The 18638-nt window shown below is 36.7% G+C and overlaps 1 protein-coding gene across 5 annotated transcripts in view; it reads left to right on the forward strand.

The window, feature by feature from the left end:
* The window catches only part of lingo1a (leucine rich repeat and Ig domain containing 1a), a 489573-nt gene that overhangs the window by 333736 nt on the left and 137199 nt on the right, over window positions 1-18638 (forward strand). For 2 of the 5 annotated variants that reach the window (XM_015343760.2, XM_015343763.2), the window contains exon 1: window positions 14877-15238. The exons of the other annotated variants lie outside the window; for them this stretch is intronic. The gene's annotated coding sequence lies outside the window, so the exon portion shown is untranslated. Of the gene's footprint in view, window positions 1-14876; window positions 15239-18638 lie in introns of those variants that run through there. 5 annotated transcript variants of the gene reach the window in all.

The raw sequence follows: 18638 nt of genomic DNA on the forward strand, positions 1-18638 counted from the left end.
CAGTATATGAAGCAAAAGTTGATGCAGTGTTGTTGGTAATACTCAAATGGCTTTTTTTAGATGTTCAATTGCTCCCAGCCAAGACAGTGGTTAAATAAATCTCAACCCTTTTTTCAGCTTAGGGCAGTTTTTGCAGCTAAACCCTGTTTAGCAGATCCCAGAGATGCTTGGTTCCCTATTCCCCTAAAACTAAGGTTAAGAAAGTCAGGAAGCATCTTTTTACCTTGTATGCCACAGCAACTGACACTGTAGTTTCCTGTGAGGACTAAGTGAAGAAACTCTCTGATGTATAGTTCCACTCACTTAGGGATTTTACTCTGAGTTGCATCATGTACACTCTGAAAACCAATCTCTTTACAAATGTTAAAGCTATCTGCATTACACAAGGAGCTATACAGTCTCAAGCCTTCAACAGAAGGAGTAGAGGATTGCAACTGTTCTGTCATCTGCCAACGAAGAAAGGTGGTGGGTGGATAGTCTAAAAACAGTATTGGAACAGAGCTTGTGACAGCATCAGAGAGTAGGAGAAGATGCAATCACTGCATAGTCCATAGATCTAATCAATTTGGAAATTAATTTAGCCCTTAATCTTACTTCTAAATTTTAAGTCTGCTGGGGTGAGGAAAGCAATATGATCCTCTTGTTTCCAAAAAATCTACCAAGTCACTTAGCCTTACTGGTCACCAACCAGTTGTAGTAACATATTTAAGTAATTTATGCCGTAAGCACAAAAAGACAAGCCTCATGCCTTCATCTTAAACGTGTTCTCTATAGCACTAATATTCACTCCTGGTCCTGAAATGCTGCCATGTCATTTGGTATTCATTTCACCTTGAACTCTTAATGACAATTAGCTTCAGTTATACATTTAATTGGTCTACTGTACAGTATATTGCCACCTTTTACAGGCTTTAAATAAATCTAGTGGACTGCTAACTTTCAAGAACAGGAATGAATATTACTGTTGTTTGATCAACAGCTCATCCTCTAGCCTGCCAAAAGATTATATGCCTCCTTTCTTCCCAGATTAATCCACTCCCCAGTGCCGAAAATGTTTAGCCCTGTAACAGAGATCCATCACCAGCTTGGAGTGCAGAGGTGTCTGTTTCACCCAGTCACCATGAGGATCATCCACTGCAGCCAGCCCTGTCTGTCTCACATGGCACATGAAGCGTCTTACAGCTGCAGAAAAACAATGTCTAGTTTATTAGCTATAACACCTCCAATTAGGCACCTGAATTGGATCTTTTATTCTCTAACTTCCTTCTTTTGTAGATAATCCTTCTGTTTAAGTGTATTGCATTTTTATATAAAGTACATCAAGTAGATAATTTGAAGCTTTGTGATTTATTCTAGCATTTTGGAGTGAATAGAGTGTTGTTCTGTTATATTTTACTGTGACTCCTGGGGTGCCATTTTTGCATTGTATTTTTAAACACCATTCTAATGTAGTGATTTCTGTGGGGTTGCCCAACTAAAGTCTTGGATTGAAACCATGGAAGCTAATGTTTTTTGGTTGTCATTTTCCATGAAGCAGTTTGATATTCACTGCTGAATTTTTACATCCTTTTACATGATTACTTATGTTATACAATACACTGTCATTACAACAATTCTAATGTGGTTCAGAACTTTTGTATGCACTAGTCTGGGATTTTTTAATGAAAAGTTAAGCAAACTTAAATGTTAGAATAGTAAACCCACATACAAAATACATTGTAGTATTACAGTCATTTCAGACAAAGCACATTTATTTTTATCAATGTTTTAGTTTGTTTATTTGATGTTATGATTGCAGTACTAGTGTGGTTAAAAAAATATCTACTATATCTTCTAATTGTAAAGGCTATTTTGCTAATGATTAGCCTAATACAAAGAAAGTGCAGCATAATGATATACTGTAGATATTAATGCTGCTGTTTCACAGGTCTTATGTCATCATTCTGACCAGGGGTGTCTTCTATGTGGAATAGCTACATTCTCCCAATGTTTGTGTGGATTTTCATTAGGTTCATATGGAAAAAAATAGATAAATTTTCCCATCTCTGGAACATGTTTTATCAGTTTTGCATTTTGTGACTCTTATGTACAAGTGAAGCTTGTTGATTTATTACAAAACAGGCCCATGTGGCATAATTTTCTATTTTAAGAACATTTTTAATTTAAAATACTTTAAAATAATTAATAATTTAAATAATTTAAAATAATTTAAAATATTCAGTAATATCTTCCCACTAATATTTATTTACACAAATTGCACTAAGCATGTAAACAAAATTAAATCTGCAAACTTCAATTGATGTTTTTCTTGCTTTCTAGAAAAAAATATTGTTTTACATCTGTATTTTTGTACTAGTATAATTAATTCCTTTTGGATAGTATCTGTAAAATCTACAGAAATGTTAAATGATTCTGGTTGGCAGAACTAATATCATTCTACAGTTTATTGTTAGCATTTCTGATTAATCTTCACTTTTTAACCTTTTCACTGTAGATCTAAATCACCATATGCAATCAGAGTGAAAAAACTATGGAACATACTGTAGATTCTACTATTGAGGAGTGGAGAAGGAAACCATATTGACATATTACAACATGGATGCCCTATATCTGACAATACACTCAATTAAGACTGGGGTGATGTTTCCTGACTCTAAACTGTGTATTTGTTTGGAAAGAAAAGTAGGAAATATCTTTTAAAAAGCCATTTGCTAGAGGTATATGTGGAATAAAGTACAACTGGTCAGAAATGAAGTTTTTTGCCATTTCTAACTTTGAGATCAACATACAGAATTTACAATGGCAGACTTCTGCTCTGAGTAATTTGTTTAGATAAGAAAATATTAATTTAAGAAATTAGTCATTATATCACCAAATGTTCACATCAGAGTTTACATGAAATTACTAAAAAGTCCTAATATATCCAAGATAAATATATCCCAGTTAAATATTTAGGGATTTCATGAAAACCCTGAGTTTACCTTCTTACAATAACTTTTAAAGGTACTGTATATGTACAGTATGTGTATACTGTAAATACACACAAAGATCTTTGGAAATGAACAATTTCGTTTTGTACAACCCCTCACACAATACTAATCATGTTATCTGAAAGTGTGAATAACTACATTTATAATTAGAATTACATGTGTCTCTGTTTCCTCATTTGTTTTCTGATCCTCATCAGCTCTTCAACTTTTTCACAGCCTGGAGAGGAATTCCAAGTTCTTAAAATTCAAACAGATCTGTCTCAGAGGATTTTTTTTACTTGCCTTTCCAGAATACAGATAGATCAGGTTCTACATTATCTATTCCCCCATTGTATAAACACCTAACCAGGGACCCACTATCCAAGTTGAGAAATAATTTTCAGTATATCACATACTTGATACTTCTCCAAATTGTACATGCGTCAATGATTTTTTAAACAAAGAATGCATGATAAGATGGAAAAGTCAGATTAACTGCAATTTAATGACAACGACTCTTGAAGCAATAATATGTAAAATAAACATTTTACATTCAACCCAGCTGTCATAACAGAAGGTATTCTCCCTGCTATGAACAATAAATGTTATCATTTCTATATTAAAACAACAATAAGGAAGACAGGTAATTTCAACATAATTTGTGGAATATTATGTTAGACAAATAATGGTAAGTGCAGAGAGTTATAAGACTAAAAACCCAAAGTTCCGGGGAAAATCAGTTTTATTTGTGCAATTTGGAAATTCAGGAGGAAAGGACTGTTCTATTTGAAATCTGTTTTTCCAACAGTGCATTGTATTGTAAATGTTTAAATCAGAAAAGCCACAGCTTTGATATTGTGAGCTCTGCACAACCAAGAATCAGCCATTCATTCAGTCATCTGCAGATTTTCATGATTATTTCTCTGCTGGAGAGGTTTCCAAGCCCGGCAATATTCATTTTTTTTATATCTTTCTTTAAATCAGATGCACGTGAAGAGCTGGGAATGTCTGTTAAATTGTTCCAGTTAAGCTAAAAATTAATTAAATTACATAATCAAGGGTGGTCCAGGAATAAAAACTTGCTTTTATTATGATCTACCAGAACTGAATTTAGGAACCCCTTCTCTGTGGCACATGCAAAGACCAATGCAGTATAGTATCATGAATGTAAAGAGCCAGCAGCAAAATGATTTGTGAATAATTTGAACATGTATTTCTGTGTATGCATGTATAGGTATATATGCATTATTGTATGTAAGGGAGATAAGATAACTTTATTAGCCATATACAATTATTTGTATTAGGAATTCATCTTTTTACATACCCCAGCTTGCTCTCCATGAGACACAGACAGGGAGAGAAGCTTGGAGTCAGAGCACAGAGTCAGCCATTGTACACCGCCCCTGGAGCAGCTGGGGTTAAGGGCCTTGCTCAGGGGCCCAATAGAGTAGGATTCCTCTGCCAGCCACAGGATTTAAACCGGCAACCTTCCAGCCACAGGTGCAGATCCTTAGCCATAGAGCCACCACTCCGTCAAATTCTTTATGTTCTTTTTTATATGTAGAGATGTACTGTAACTCTAGAAGCAATTTATTTTCATTGCTGTTACTTTTTTGGGTTCAGGCTAAGTTGAGCTCTCAATATTATGAACAGTGATACAGTACAGTATATGAACAGATCTTGATTGGTCTATACACTACTATGATTATCTCCCATCACAGCCTCATTTTACTATTTAGAACAATTACATAAATTATATAACTAATATTCACATGTGACCACTTACAGTAGTGAATATAGCTAACCATATTGGCTGAGGGCACTGACCAAATGATACTCTACATAGACTGGTAGGTGTAGGGACGGGATGCATGCAAGTTAAACATCACAGGATAGGGTGTGCACAGGTTAATATGTTCAGAGTTATACTAAGGAATAAAGCGTTTTGATCTTCAACAGCACATTGTTGACCAAAGCAAAGTGTGTGAAATAACTTGTTAACCAGCTTTGGTTACTACATAATAAAAAAAATTATAAACGAGAAAAAGCAGCACAAATTTTACAAGGATAATATAATTGAAAGTAATAAGATCATTAATAACAAAGATAAAAAGGATCTTCGTTACTTCAAAATTATAGCAAAGCATAGAATCATAATTCCTTTGTAGAAATAAACTATAGAAATAAATACGTAATTAAGTAAGAAATGTGCGTTCAAACACAAGGGAGGTGAGGATCAGTAAGGCTGAGCAAAAGGGAAAGTTTTATAAAAAACATTCTATATAATCAATTTGCCTACATTGTTCAAGGCAAAATTACCAATTCCGTTGTGCTTCATATGACAATAGTCAACCCACTGCATGATTGATGTTCATGATGGCCAGTCCACTGACCTCAGGTATGTTTTAATCAACTTGAGCTCTGAAAAACTCTCCACTTCTGCTACTGTCACTGGGAGAGTGACTGCAATCCAAAGGGCTATAGGCAGGCAACAACGATATTTAGCCAGGTGATCCAAACGGCTTGTGTACAAGTGGGAAAATGCGGATCTGTTAACTTCTAGTAAAAACATCTCAAGTAGTCTACATGTTTAGCTTGAAAATGTGGCGTGTCTACCATTCACTAGTTCCGTGGATCTTATAGACTTAAAACAAAATAAAATACGGTACAAGTGCATTATTGCAATGAGTACATTGCGTGTACCTCTGTTTTGAGAAAGCTTATTCCACTCTTCCTTTATGCGCTTCAGAAACATATTACAGTGCTTACTCAATTATGAATGGTTAGTTTTTGACTAGGCTTCCATTAGAAACATCCACAGCAGCAACAGAAAGAGCCTCTATATGGAGTTCTTCACTCACATATTAAATGATCAGATTAAAAATATATTTTGCTGCACATTAAGGGGGTGCCCTGGTGATGTCGGGGCCCTAGGCAGTCAATTAGTTGGCTTTTGCCCAGGGCTGGACCTGAACATGCAATTTATATATAGGGCCTTGTGCTGAGGACTTCAATTTAATAATTGATCCAAAGGATGGAACCATCTACAGCGCAGTGTCCACTGTCACCATTCAGAGGCATTGGTTCGGAAATTCTTGTACAGAAGAAAGAATTTCACCTACTTGTCAGCTAACACCAATTATGGCAGCAACCTGGTTTTTCCTTTAGTGCTTCTAAGATAAGAGGATATCAGGCTAAATCTGCTACTTTTTTCTACCCATATTTTATATAGATACCATGGATAAGGGTAAAAAATATTACTTTTATGATATAAAATGAATTCGTTATTACACATATACTGTATGAATAGACCAAAGGCAGCATGTTGGCACAGCGGTGATCTCTGTTACCTCGCAACACTGGGGCCTGTGTTCAATTCCTAATCCAGCATGCCATCTGTGTGGATTGTGTATGTTCTCTCCATGTTCACATGGGTTTTCTCCAGGTGCTTTGATTTCCTCCCACAGTCCATAAACACAATGGTAGGTTAACTGGCTTCCAGGAAAATCAGCCCTAGGCATGAGTGCATGTCTGTGTTTGTGTCTAAGTGTGCCCTGCTGTGATCTGATGTTCTATCCAGGGAATACTGCAATTTCCTTACGGGATCAATAAAGTATCTATCTTACCTTGCTTTGCACCCTGTGCTGCCATTGGGGTAGTTGACACCACATTGGGCATAGTCAGGCTCCCATTCTCCCCTGTCACACACCTTTATAAGTGCTTTTAGATTCCTTTTCTTTATCTTACACACACTCTCCTCCAAGAGTGGTGATCACACTGACCCCCTATCAACATTCCATTACTTTTGGGCCCTTTGCCTTCAAGAGTCTCAAGCTCATCACCTTCATCCCATTGTCCTCACTGCTAGGAACCTCCTGCTCCCAGACACCAACTCGGAGCCTCCTGCTCCTACTCCATTAGGTCACAGTTTCACTCTCAACCAGTACCTCCCAGGTCCATCTCCAACCTTGACATCCTCTTCTCAACGCCACCAGGTTGGGTTACACAAACACACACTACCTACATCACAGAGTCTCTTCCGCACTACACACCGTGCCAAGACCCAACACACTGTCCCTCTCTAACACACTCACAACCTCTCTGGCGCCTCACTCTCACACCCTTAAGTTGTAAACTCACATCTGCCAGCGCAGCTCACATCGTGCCCAGCCACACCGGAATTGTCATTCTTCTCCAGCCCCTCACGGGGTCTCTGCAGCAACTAATCAAGCTTTTGTTCACTCATACACAGCGGCACGCTCTTCTAACATCGCCCCAACTTATAGCGTCTCACACCCGCTACTGTCATGCTTCAGCCCAGCTCTCTCACAGTAGAGCCTGTGCATTTGTCCTCTCACCACTGCAGCCACAGCAAGGCTGAAGTCCTGCTTAAATTTTTCTCCCTTTCCCAGGAAGTATTCAGGCTAGTTCTAAACCTCTCCTACACCTGCCATTCATTCACTTATTCATGTCAGGTGTGGTTTCCATGGCAACACGTCTCCCTTAATCCTGGGCTCTGCCCCCCACACCCGACACTCCCTGCATTGCACCACAGCCCGTTACTTACCTACTGTAGATCCCATGTGGCCTTGAATTGGAAAAAGTGATTAGAAAATGGATGGATATATAGATAATATTTAGGCTATCACTGGACAAATGCATGTTTCCCTGCCACACACTTTCTGGTTTCAGTTAATTTTACAGCTCTGCGATATGGATTGATTGTCATTTGGCATATGGGTGCCAGATATACAGTATATGCATGAATGGGTGTAACAACAAATATCAATAGGTTCATATGCAGCAATTAAAAGAAATAATTTATTGCATGACATGATGTAGATGTAAGTGCAGGAATGTTTTAAAGAGATCTCAAATCATAACTTTCAATACATTAGGCATAGTGGAGTTCAGACTTAAGGTTGCAAGCAAGATCCCATTTCCTGGAAACCAGCTTCTTGCCTTTCTGAATGCATTTAGGAAACACAGACAACTGTTAATTGACAACACTTCCCATAATGTAGGATAGTATTTCTCTGTCAGTATACTAAGTTTCTTTTACAGTACATGCCAACATAAATATACTGTATTGTATATGTACAGTACACGCACACTAACATTTTTATTGCAAATAAAATGTACTTTTTATGAGCATATGGTAGAGTCTAGCCCAAGTAATTTAATAGACTGTATTAAAGATGGTTTAATAAAGCCTTTTAAAGCATGTACCGTCTGAATATGAGCAATTAAAATGGTTATTTTTTTGTCTTGTAAGTATACAGTATATACTATATGTAAGTCCAAATTACCCATAAGTATGTTTTGTTTTTGAATTACAACTGTAGAGTAGCATAAGAGCTGCTAAATTAAAAACAAACTGTGAAATTAAATTCAACATTTTGTGGCAAAGTTTGAATAAATTAGTTTTGTCATTTAGGAGAGCCTCAGAATTGATTATAATTCAGTTCTATTTATCTTCTACACAACCACTTAGATCTCTGTATGTCTATTTTTTAATGTTTTCCAAAATTTTAAAATACAACCCCATTGGTTTTAGTTCATTTTTGATGGTTCTATTCATGAAAACTGCACTTTGAGAGGATTTTATATGAAGAAAATCATAACTGATTTAAGAATTATTGAGTAATTACACATTGTAAGAGAATTACATGAGGGATAACAAACATAAAGTAAAATTAAAGTAAAAACATGTTTTAACATACTGCAGTGTTTTTTTTTTCATGTTGAGTATGTTGGGCACATTGCAAAACAGTGTGTTATTGAAAAAATATTTAATTATATATTTTTATTTAATAGTGATGTATTCAGAGTATACAGTGAAGTTATTTGAATAATTTAAAGCCAGCAGTCATATCACCCTGCAACTCACCACTGGCAGTCCACAGATGCTAAGCAGGTATGAACCTGGTCAGTACCTGGGAAAAAGCAAGGTTGCTGCTGGAAAAGGTATTAGTGGGCCAGTAGGGGGTGCCAACTCTGTGGTCTGTGTGGGTCCTAGTGCCCCAGTATAGTGAAGGGGGCACTATACTGTAAAAAGGCAGTGTCCTTTGGATGAAATGTAAAACTTCCTTACTCCCAGGGCATTTCTTGAAAATATTCCCATTGTTTTTTACCAATCATGGCTGCCTAATAATCCTCATCTATGAATTGGCTTTCTTTACTGTTCTCCTCCCCACTGATAGCTGATGTTTGGTTAGCATACTGGTACACTATGGCTAACATTGCATCCAGCTGGATCTGCACATTGGTGGTGGTGGTGGGGAGTCCCCATTACCTGTGAAGTGCTTTGAGTGGACTGTCCAGAGAATTAATTATTAATAATGATAAACATATCTGACTGGGTCTTTGCAAAGAAATGGGATTCCTTATTATAACTACCTTGATCAGATACTTATGTATTGTGTGGTAGCAGATTTAGCATTTTGAACATGATGTACAGTAATGTTCTGCAGGATGGTTTAGAATATTTGAGTTGTGCAGAAGCATTTGATCAGTTTTAAATTAAATATAAATGTTCTGTATTTCCTGGAGTAATGTTTTCTTCAGTTATACTTAGTTTTTCAGACCCTATTGAAATAATACAGCTTCATAACAGACCCTATATCTGTAGGGAATATATTGTAGAGTATAAATATAGAGTATATTGTAGAAAATCACTTACAATTTGAAGGTTATGAAAATGTATTTTACTTATTGACTAAACCGCTCAGTCAAATCCTGATTTTCACCATTTTTGTAGTCCTCCATTTGTAACAATATTTTCAATACATAATTTATAAAAAAAATGTTTCACAAATGTTAAAACTTCATACATTGAGATATTCTACTTTGATTATGCACACTACAAATGCACAGTTTTCATATAATACACTGTACGTTCATCATATTTCTTGTTCATGTGGTAAAAAGTTTGTGCAAATTTTATTTTTAACATAACTGCTTCATAATATATTTAAACATAACATCTTTCATAGGAAAGATGTGTTGGTAAATTCTTCTTCTTGTAACAAATTGTACTTTGCTATGTATACTGCCAAACTATTCAAATGCATCAGATAAGTACCTAAGCCCAACAGGAATATATTTAGTTATGAGCACTGGGAAAGAATCTGAGACTTTTAACATGTATTTTAATGGTCACTTAGTGTCAGTTTTATAAGTTTTCACCTACATGCAGACATTTTGGAAACAATTATGTTCATATAGAAAGGGATGAGTGTACTTGGCATTCCATAATGCATGATTCTAGCATATAATTCTTGAACTCTTTTGTGGCTTCTTTGTGTTTTGATCTCCTCTATGTATAATATATTATATCAGTAATTTCTTGATTTGTATGAATTATTACATAATCCAAACATGAATATGTTTTCTTGCATTTTGACGCTACTGGCTGTAGAATGTTTTATTAATCAAATTGCTGCAACATTCTTTTCTATGAGTATAAAGTTGTCATTACTGATCTTTATTACTGTAGCTAGCTTCAGAGTTTGCATATTTTATGCAGGAGGGAGACTACTTAGTTTTGCTTGGATTGTAAACTGCTAGAACCATACAGTATGCATGATCTTAAATGGCCCAGACAAATGATTTTCTGTAGGTTAAAAAGAACTAAACAGTCTTGAAAGGCATGATTCATTACATTATGGTATACAGTACATAGTGTACCTCTAATCCATTCTGTTGCTAATCTGCTACATTACTCTAAAAACATTATTATATACTATTGAAAGCCATGGGCATTTTAACTCCTAAAAACTAAAACCCTAAATATTTTCTATTGGTTTTGAAATAAAAGCATTTTTTATGGTGGTAGGATTACACAATAACATCAGAGCAAGAGTTATTTTTTTCAGAGAGACACAAATTACTACTGAAATAAAATGGATGTCTGAAAATTGTGTGCCCATATTTAGAATTCTGCTATTCAGCCTGACAGCACTTCCACACTGAAAGTGAAGGGATTTAGATGCATAGTGTCTATACATCAAAATAGATGTACTGTCACACCAGTTTCTTCTGTTCACATTGTAGATACAGACCAGAAATTGTAGAGCTTTAGTGCCACACAGAGGTTGAATGCTTTGAGACTGGCCTGTGCTGGATTTTCAATTTCATGTGAACTTTTTAAAGTAAGTTTCACTCCTGAGAGTGACCCCTCTGGGCTTATTTATGCCCGTGGGCTGTTTACGCATGTGTAAAATACGTTTCTAAAGATGGAAGCCATAAAACAAAACAGTGTGCTAAGAAGTACAAAACAACATTACAAAATACAGTATACACTTAATTGAAACATTTCCTACAGTATATGGTGTGTGTTCTTTCCAAAAGGCCCTGATTTGTTAATTCAATTGATGTTATACATTGTAAATCAGCAAACTATGTTTGTACTGTATTTTGCATGTACTCCTATTTAGAAAAAATATACTTGCTGTTCACATGCATTAATTGCAACCTCCTTACAGTCCCTTTGCAGTTTGTTTGGTTGAAGAACAGTGTAATGTGCTCTGTATTCCAATAAAGATCAGTAAAAGAAGAGAACAATTCCCAAAATTATATTTAATTCAAGCTGTGTTAACAAAATATTGCCGCAGTTACAGTATGTTGTGATTATGCAGTGGTGTGCATGGTGAATGCAACTTCTAGAAAGCACATTGAATTTCTCCTTATACACTTCGGAGCAAATGTACAAAGGGATATTATTGCAGGCTTATCACCAACCCATCTCATACAAGCAAAACCTTTTCCAAGGGTAGTCAAAGGTGAATGATGAGTAGGTCATTCCACTTCCAATGTGAAAATTACATAATTTCACCATGTATAGCAATTTGTATCAGAAGTGCTTTGGGTTTGTCAACTCACTGATCCAAAGAGCAACTCTAAGCAAACTGCAGCACATATGTTGTTAGGATAATAATGTCTGCAAGGGGAGAAAGAAATGAATGTTTGCTCAGAGGGTCATGGTGCTTTTAGCTAATGACAGACATAGCTGAAGACCAGTATGATTTACATTTGCCACTTTATTCTCGTAGCGAGTACAACCAGAATTGGCCAAACACACAAAACTCCAATGCCTATGCAATTTTATTTACTAACTTCTGAAGCACAGACAATAGTTCTGGTTACTTCAAACGCTGTTTACTAATTCAAGGAAATAAGAGACAGATAGAAGGCTGTATAACTGTATTAGACTAAGAGAGCCTCTGTTGTGATTGCATCTTGTAGCTGAATGACAGGTGCATTTAGCAGCGTGTTTCCTGGAAGATACTTTCTTTATTCATCTCATTATAGAGCCATTATGGTCACAAGACCATAGAAATTAGGTTGGTTCACTTCCCCCAGCTGCTTTTTTAAGTGGTCTAGCTGCCTACAGTCTACAGTCAAAAAAGAATACAACAACATTGGCATGATGGTGAAATTCAGACATTTATAGAAAAAACGAATATAAAAACCCCATGGTGAACATTTATCAGTTTGGGAAATATGGGCTGGACCAGATACTGGGTACAACTGAGGTACTAGTGCCAGAACTGACCATCTCTCCCAACATTTACAGTGAGACTGAGGTAATTTATCCATGTATTTAAGTCAGACCTACATTGTTTAATACACTTTTTTGTTTAAATATAACTATTTTGAGTTGCAGAATTCCCCCCACCCCCAAAGGGAAATTCAAAAAGTCAGTTGGACTATATAATCACAAGTAATTCCTTGTTAAACAACAATTGAGCAACAAATGAACCACAGAAATTATGAGCCATTCACTGTGTTGGCCAAATTAAATCCATTGGCAAACCAATTTCCTGTAGTCAGAGCTTTTACCCTCAGTTTTATTTTTGTCTTAATCTTTTGCAGTGCTTGAGTTGTAAATTATAACAAGGTAACATAGGAGTTAGGGTAAGGGGTGTCCTTTTGGATGTGGGGAGCTTTTCTAATTGTTACAAGAATGTAAAAAAAGATTACAAATGAGAAACAGATGTTTGGCTCATCCAGGTAGATTGGAAGCTAGAAAGTAACCGATCCAAGGCTCTCATCTAGTTGTCTTTTTTAAAGAATTTAGGATATTGACTAACGTTTTCTAGACTTCCACAACCCTGGTGTAAAACAATGCACTCTCTACTCAGTTTTAATTGCACTTTCTGTACTTCTGTACTACACTGTACTTTCTACTTACTGTAAGTGTGTCCTCAGGTTTGTTTTTCACTATTGACTCTGACGAAGTGCACTGGATTGGCTATGATTATGTATCTGTGATTTTTTCTAGAGTTTCCAAATTTTGACTAGTTCCAGGACCTGGAGTGAAGTGGATTTGTAATATAATAGTAGATGGCAGTATCAGGAAGGATGTGGCAGTCTTTGTTTCATTGACAAACTGGGCCAGTCGCCAGTTAGTTTCTATGTGTTGGTTCCCTGTGCTTTGATTTGTCAGCCTCTCCATTGTATGTTGCTGCAAGTCTATCACAATTTAGGAACTGTATTAGTTTAGATGTAGTTTAACATCCAACCTCCCCACCCCCCATGAAAAAGCAACCCAGGAAATCAATTAAATTTTCAAATAAGTTTTACCTTGAATGCGTTAAAGTATACCAGCAATCTGATTAACATAATTCGAGCTCCACTTAAATTTCATTTGTGAGTGTAACTGTCATACTGGCCACCTGCCCCTCTCGATATCACAGACAGTTTAAAAGGCATGCCCAACGTTTTTGTAAGGAAACTAGAGTTAACATTCTTAGATTACATTGATAAACAGTATATGACTTCTGCACATAGTAATGTAAACCGTTAGTGTGCAGAAAGGCTTTTCAAATCAGCTGTTATCATTACCTTCATAAAGGTGTAAACCACATCAAAATAATTATTTTAAGAAAATGTTTACAAAATGTTATTCGTAAAGATATACTATTAATCATTCCAATTATTTATGTAACTAATGTGTAAATGTACATTTTTGAGACCTTACTGAAATTAATCCCAGTGTTTTGTAATGCAATTTGTTATGAAAACAAAGCATCTGAAACTACTGTAACTTTCAGGTATTATTTGTCTTTCACTGCTTGTCTGTTTATTTAATGCTTATTTCTGCCTGACTATCAGCTGATCTACCTGCTTGCATGGCTACAGGTGCTGTCCACTTTTTTTTGTAACCGTGTTATTTTACTGTGATGCACTGTATAGTTATTGGTCTTGACATTTTATGGTTGGTAAGCATGAGCATCACTCTCTGAATGTCTAAATCGCTGAATGTTTATGCTTCCCTGCCTTTTATTATCCTTTTTTCCATCAGAATCTAAGACTGTCCTCACTGGCTAAATGCATGAGGAGAACGTCAGTGGCCCATTTGCAGAGGCTGTCTGTCTGTTGAGCTTTCCGCTGGCATCGCCACACCTCCCCTCTGTTTGGCTTTACCTTTCTCTCTTGGCCTGTTTATCCTCTCTCCTGCCCATTTACCTTCATCCCCACCTATTCATCACATTGCAAGTGCGTGGTTTACTTTGACAATAAACGGGTTTTGCACAAGGGGAACATAAATCATCTGTGCTCTGAAAGACAGAAGAGGGGAGGGGAGATGGTAATGCTGCTGCTGGTAGTGAGGGGGGGGGGGGGTTAATAAAACAAAAATAAGCTCAACTCCTGCCCCCCCCCCCCATGGATTCAATCCTCTTGGTTTCAGTGACAGGCTTGTCATCTCCCTCCAGGCCCTCTCACCCCCCCTTCCATTCCCTATTGCAGCTATGATGGAACGTGGGAATTGAATTTCATTAGTGCAGGCTCCCATTTTGTATGAGATCCACTATATACAGCCAGTCTCTCTCTCTCTCTCACTCTCACACACACTCCCTCTTCCTCCCTCCCTCTTTCCATCTCTATTCTGAATGCAGTGCAGCTCCTCCCTCCACCTTGCACTGTCCTCACCCCCCATCTCTTCTCTCTCGTCTCATCCGCACTGATCTATAGGTATAGCCAGTGTGTGTGCTTGCATTGACATGTGAGCACATTTTTGGAGGTAGAGGGCAACACTCAGCACTACTGAGTATTCAGCACTAAATCAGAACGGGGGGTTTGGATGACTTAGTCACATACCTTGCTCAGCCCCCACCCCTTTTTAAAATCTTCTAGCTTTTTTTCCCTCCAAATCTGTTCTCTTCAATGGAATCTTCAGTCTCTCTTCACCACTCAGAGGCATTTGGATTTAATGTTTAGTGTGGCAGCATGAATTAAAATTTGGAAATCTCCAAGTAACGCTGGTAAGGTCTCTTTTTTTTACACATTCCTTGTAAGGAGGGGTGGCAGAAAAGGGAGGGTATGAGAGCTGAAATTTAGAGAGGAGACAATGTTTGTTATACTGGGATGTGGGGAAAAGAGAAAGAGAGCTTACTGAGCCAGAATGCAGTATATGTGTTTGTATTCAGTGTGAATACCTAGATTGTTAGGGCATGAAGGAAAGCACTCCCTGTGTTGCTACCTGATATTGATCCACTAATTAATTACAGCACCTCTTTCATTCTTCAGTTAACCCTTTTAGGGCACTGGTGCTGTAGGTGAACTGTATTGGTGCTGCTTCGCCGGTGCGTGGGGAGTACAGTATATGCAGTACTTGTAATTTTCTATAATTGACATTCAGGTTATTAGACACTCTGAACCTTTCAAGCTTTACCTGCTCTTGCTGATAAAGCAGGAACATGATGACTACAAGGATTGCTACTCTGTTTTCCAGAGAAAACTTCTAACATTTGATGTTTACTCTGACCTATCTAATGCAATCCAAGTTGCATTTGAGACAGGTGAGTGATGGTGTGCTTTTGCTTTCAATGTCCCAATTAACATAAACACCCTAAAGGTTCTGAGGATGCTGTATCACACACACACACTGGTGTGATAGAGACTTTTGCCAGAATGCTCTAGAAATGTTTACTTGCGGTCTTGTATCTGTGTGTTGGGGGTGGGGTGGGAGTACACAAACAACTCTTTTAAAGTCCCAGTGTCATTGCATTAAAAGAAAGTTCAGGTTAAAAAAATCTTCAGATAGCACTGAATTGAATGGAAAGAAATGCTGTTCTATGATGAATGTTTTTTAAAAAATATATTTCCATGCATTTTAATTATTTTATTTAACTGAATCCATGGTTTCTTAACAAAGTGCACTTTGGGATTTAAAGCTCTGACTTTTCCATCACTTGTCAGCAATCACGATGTACTGGATGCACTGAAGGCAGCATTTTTTAACCACCAGCTGGGAAGCACAGTAGCTGGAGGCATAATGAAGAGAGAGCAGGCAGAGAAATTGCCTGAATGGCTGTTGGCACATTCACATCTTCAGAGGGGGAAAAAAATGAAAAAGCCTAAGCAGATTGATTAGGGAAAATACTGCAGACTGCCATCCTGCCTTTCTTCTACCAAACATCAATATTTATTGCATTTTCTGTTTCAAAGAAGAATAACAATAACATGGAACAAAAATAATAAAGGTAGAATCAAATTACTGTCTTATTTTGTACATTTACTGGCTAGATATGGGTAATAATAATAATAATGAATAAGTTAAACCATACATGCATTAACCCATTTCTGCCAAGTGTTTATAATAAATTGGTATTAGGAGAGATTAAAATGCCCAATATGTGTCTCTGTAGGCTTTAAACTATGGAATTTAAATAATAGATCAGAGAGGTATAGTGGATTGAAAATATTGCACTTTAGCAACTCAGCACACACAGTGCAGACTAAGGTTTGGTGTGAAAAGCAGTGATCTGAGTTCTGAACTGAACAACAGTTACAGTCTTGTACTTATTCTTGATTCTTAGTGGTTGGGCTTCAGTAGTGGGTTGCAACTGGTCTTTAAAGCTCAGTAGAGATGAGAGCTAGTTGTCTGGAAGGTGGCAAGTACAGTATGAATTTCATGGTATTACCTTTGGCTCCAAAGTGGTTGACAATTGGTTTCAGTAGTTGGTGCAGTGCTACCATCTCTTAGATCTTAAGAATAATGAGGTTCTCAATACTAGGCAGCTTAATTCTGGGTTTCAGCTGTGTATTTTCAAGAGAAAGTGCTTAAAATAAAAAAAACACTAGCTTTTTAAATGAATGTGTATATGTAATAACTGTTTTGCAAGATGAATCTGTTTTGATATTTGTCTTTGCCATAGTATGTACTGCATTCACACAGATGCTATGGCACATGCTGCTGCACTGCCCATGGTGGCACCCCTGAGAAATTAGAATGGGTTTGTCTTCAGTGTTTGGCTTATTGTATGGCAAACTGGCTATTTTTAAATGCAGTTCTGCATCTAGATGGCTGTTCAGGTCATTTTGCGTCAATGTCAAGGACTAGCACAGGCCTTCTAACAATTAACATGTCCAAGTTTGTATTGTTATTATTTAATTAAAAATTCTCAGTATTTCATGATTCAGAGCTAGGCCCCATTTAGGCAACTTAATGTGTGATATTGACCAATGCAAGGAAAAAAATAACATTTAACAAACTTTGAGAACAATTCAAGTGCTTGCTTAAAATATAAAATGCATTGTAATACTGTATTGGTGTAGAATTTACTACTCAGTATTGTATGAAACAGTTCTCTTTAAGGACTCCTATCCTAACATACATTTCATTATGGTTAACTGAATTTAGACCACAGTGGGAAATGTTCTGAGGTCCTTTTTTTAAAGATGCTTTTTAATGGAATTTATTTTAAATCATCAGTGCTGATCGTTGCAGTAAATTGGAAAAACAAATGAACTCTCACAGGATTTGTCAATGCGCACTGTGATAACAGACTGCTTCAAAAATGTTTGATCCACCAGTAAAGTGTTTGAAAATTACTGGAGCGGATTCCATAGCCAAATTTATGTTTATAGAGTGGTTGGCACCTGACAAAATTTGCAAGGTCTGCCCAACAACACTTCTTTAGGGATGATGACGGGAAGTTGAGTATCTCTGCAAAAAGTCAATGAGTGATTACTTTCATCTTTTGCAGCTCTGATGACACTTCTGATGAGATTTTATAGGGCCATTAAAATATGTTTTTTTTCCATTTCAGTCATTCGTCTTTTACTGATTTGTATCAGTTTTAAAAGAGGATAATGCTGACTTAATAAAACCCCTTTTGTTCAATTTCAGTGAGATGTAATTTTTGATTGATAATTTTTCATCATCTCTGGCAATGCAGCAATGCTGTAATAGTTTATTTCGGGAGAAGAGCTATGAAAATGCCTCTCCTATTTGCTTTCCCAGCTAAAGACAATGTCAGTGTAAGGTGAGCTCTGTTCCAAGAAAATCAAATGTGCCTAATCTTTAAATTAGAAATGGTATTACAAGAGTGCACATGTTTCTAAGAGTGCTAAGAACCTTTTGCAGCTGTAAGTAATCCATGAATGAATTTTTAAGCCTTGCTGCTTTTGTTCACATCATTCAAAATAGAAACATAATATCTGTAACCTTTCAAGTGCTGTTTTTAGAATGGATTCAATGCAAGGATTTTTGGGAGAATATTTGAACAAACTTTTTTTTTCCTCGTTTAAACTTCCAAGGAGGAGGTTGTTCCGTCTGTCACACTTGCATGAGTGTTCAGAGATAATTGATCTGAGGATCTCAGTTGATATGGATTATTAACAAACAGTATACAGTACATATGTGTGCTTTTGAGACAT

The sequence above is a fragment of the Lepisosteus oculatus genome, chromosome 5 (genome assembly GCF_040954835.1).
Source record: "Lepisosteus oculatus isolate fLepOcu1 chromosome 5, fLepOcu1.hap2, whole genome shotgun sequence".
In the NCBI taxonomy this organism is placed as follows: Eukaryota; Metazoa; Chordata; class Actinopteri; order Semionotiformes; family Lepisosteidae; genus Lepisosteus; species Lepisosteus oculatus.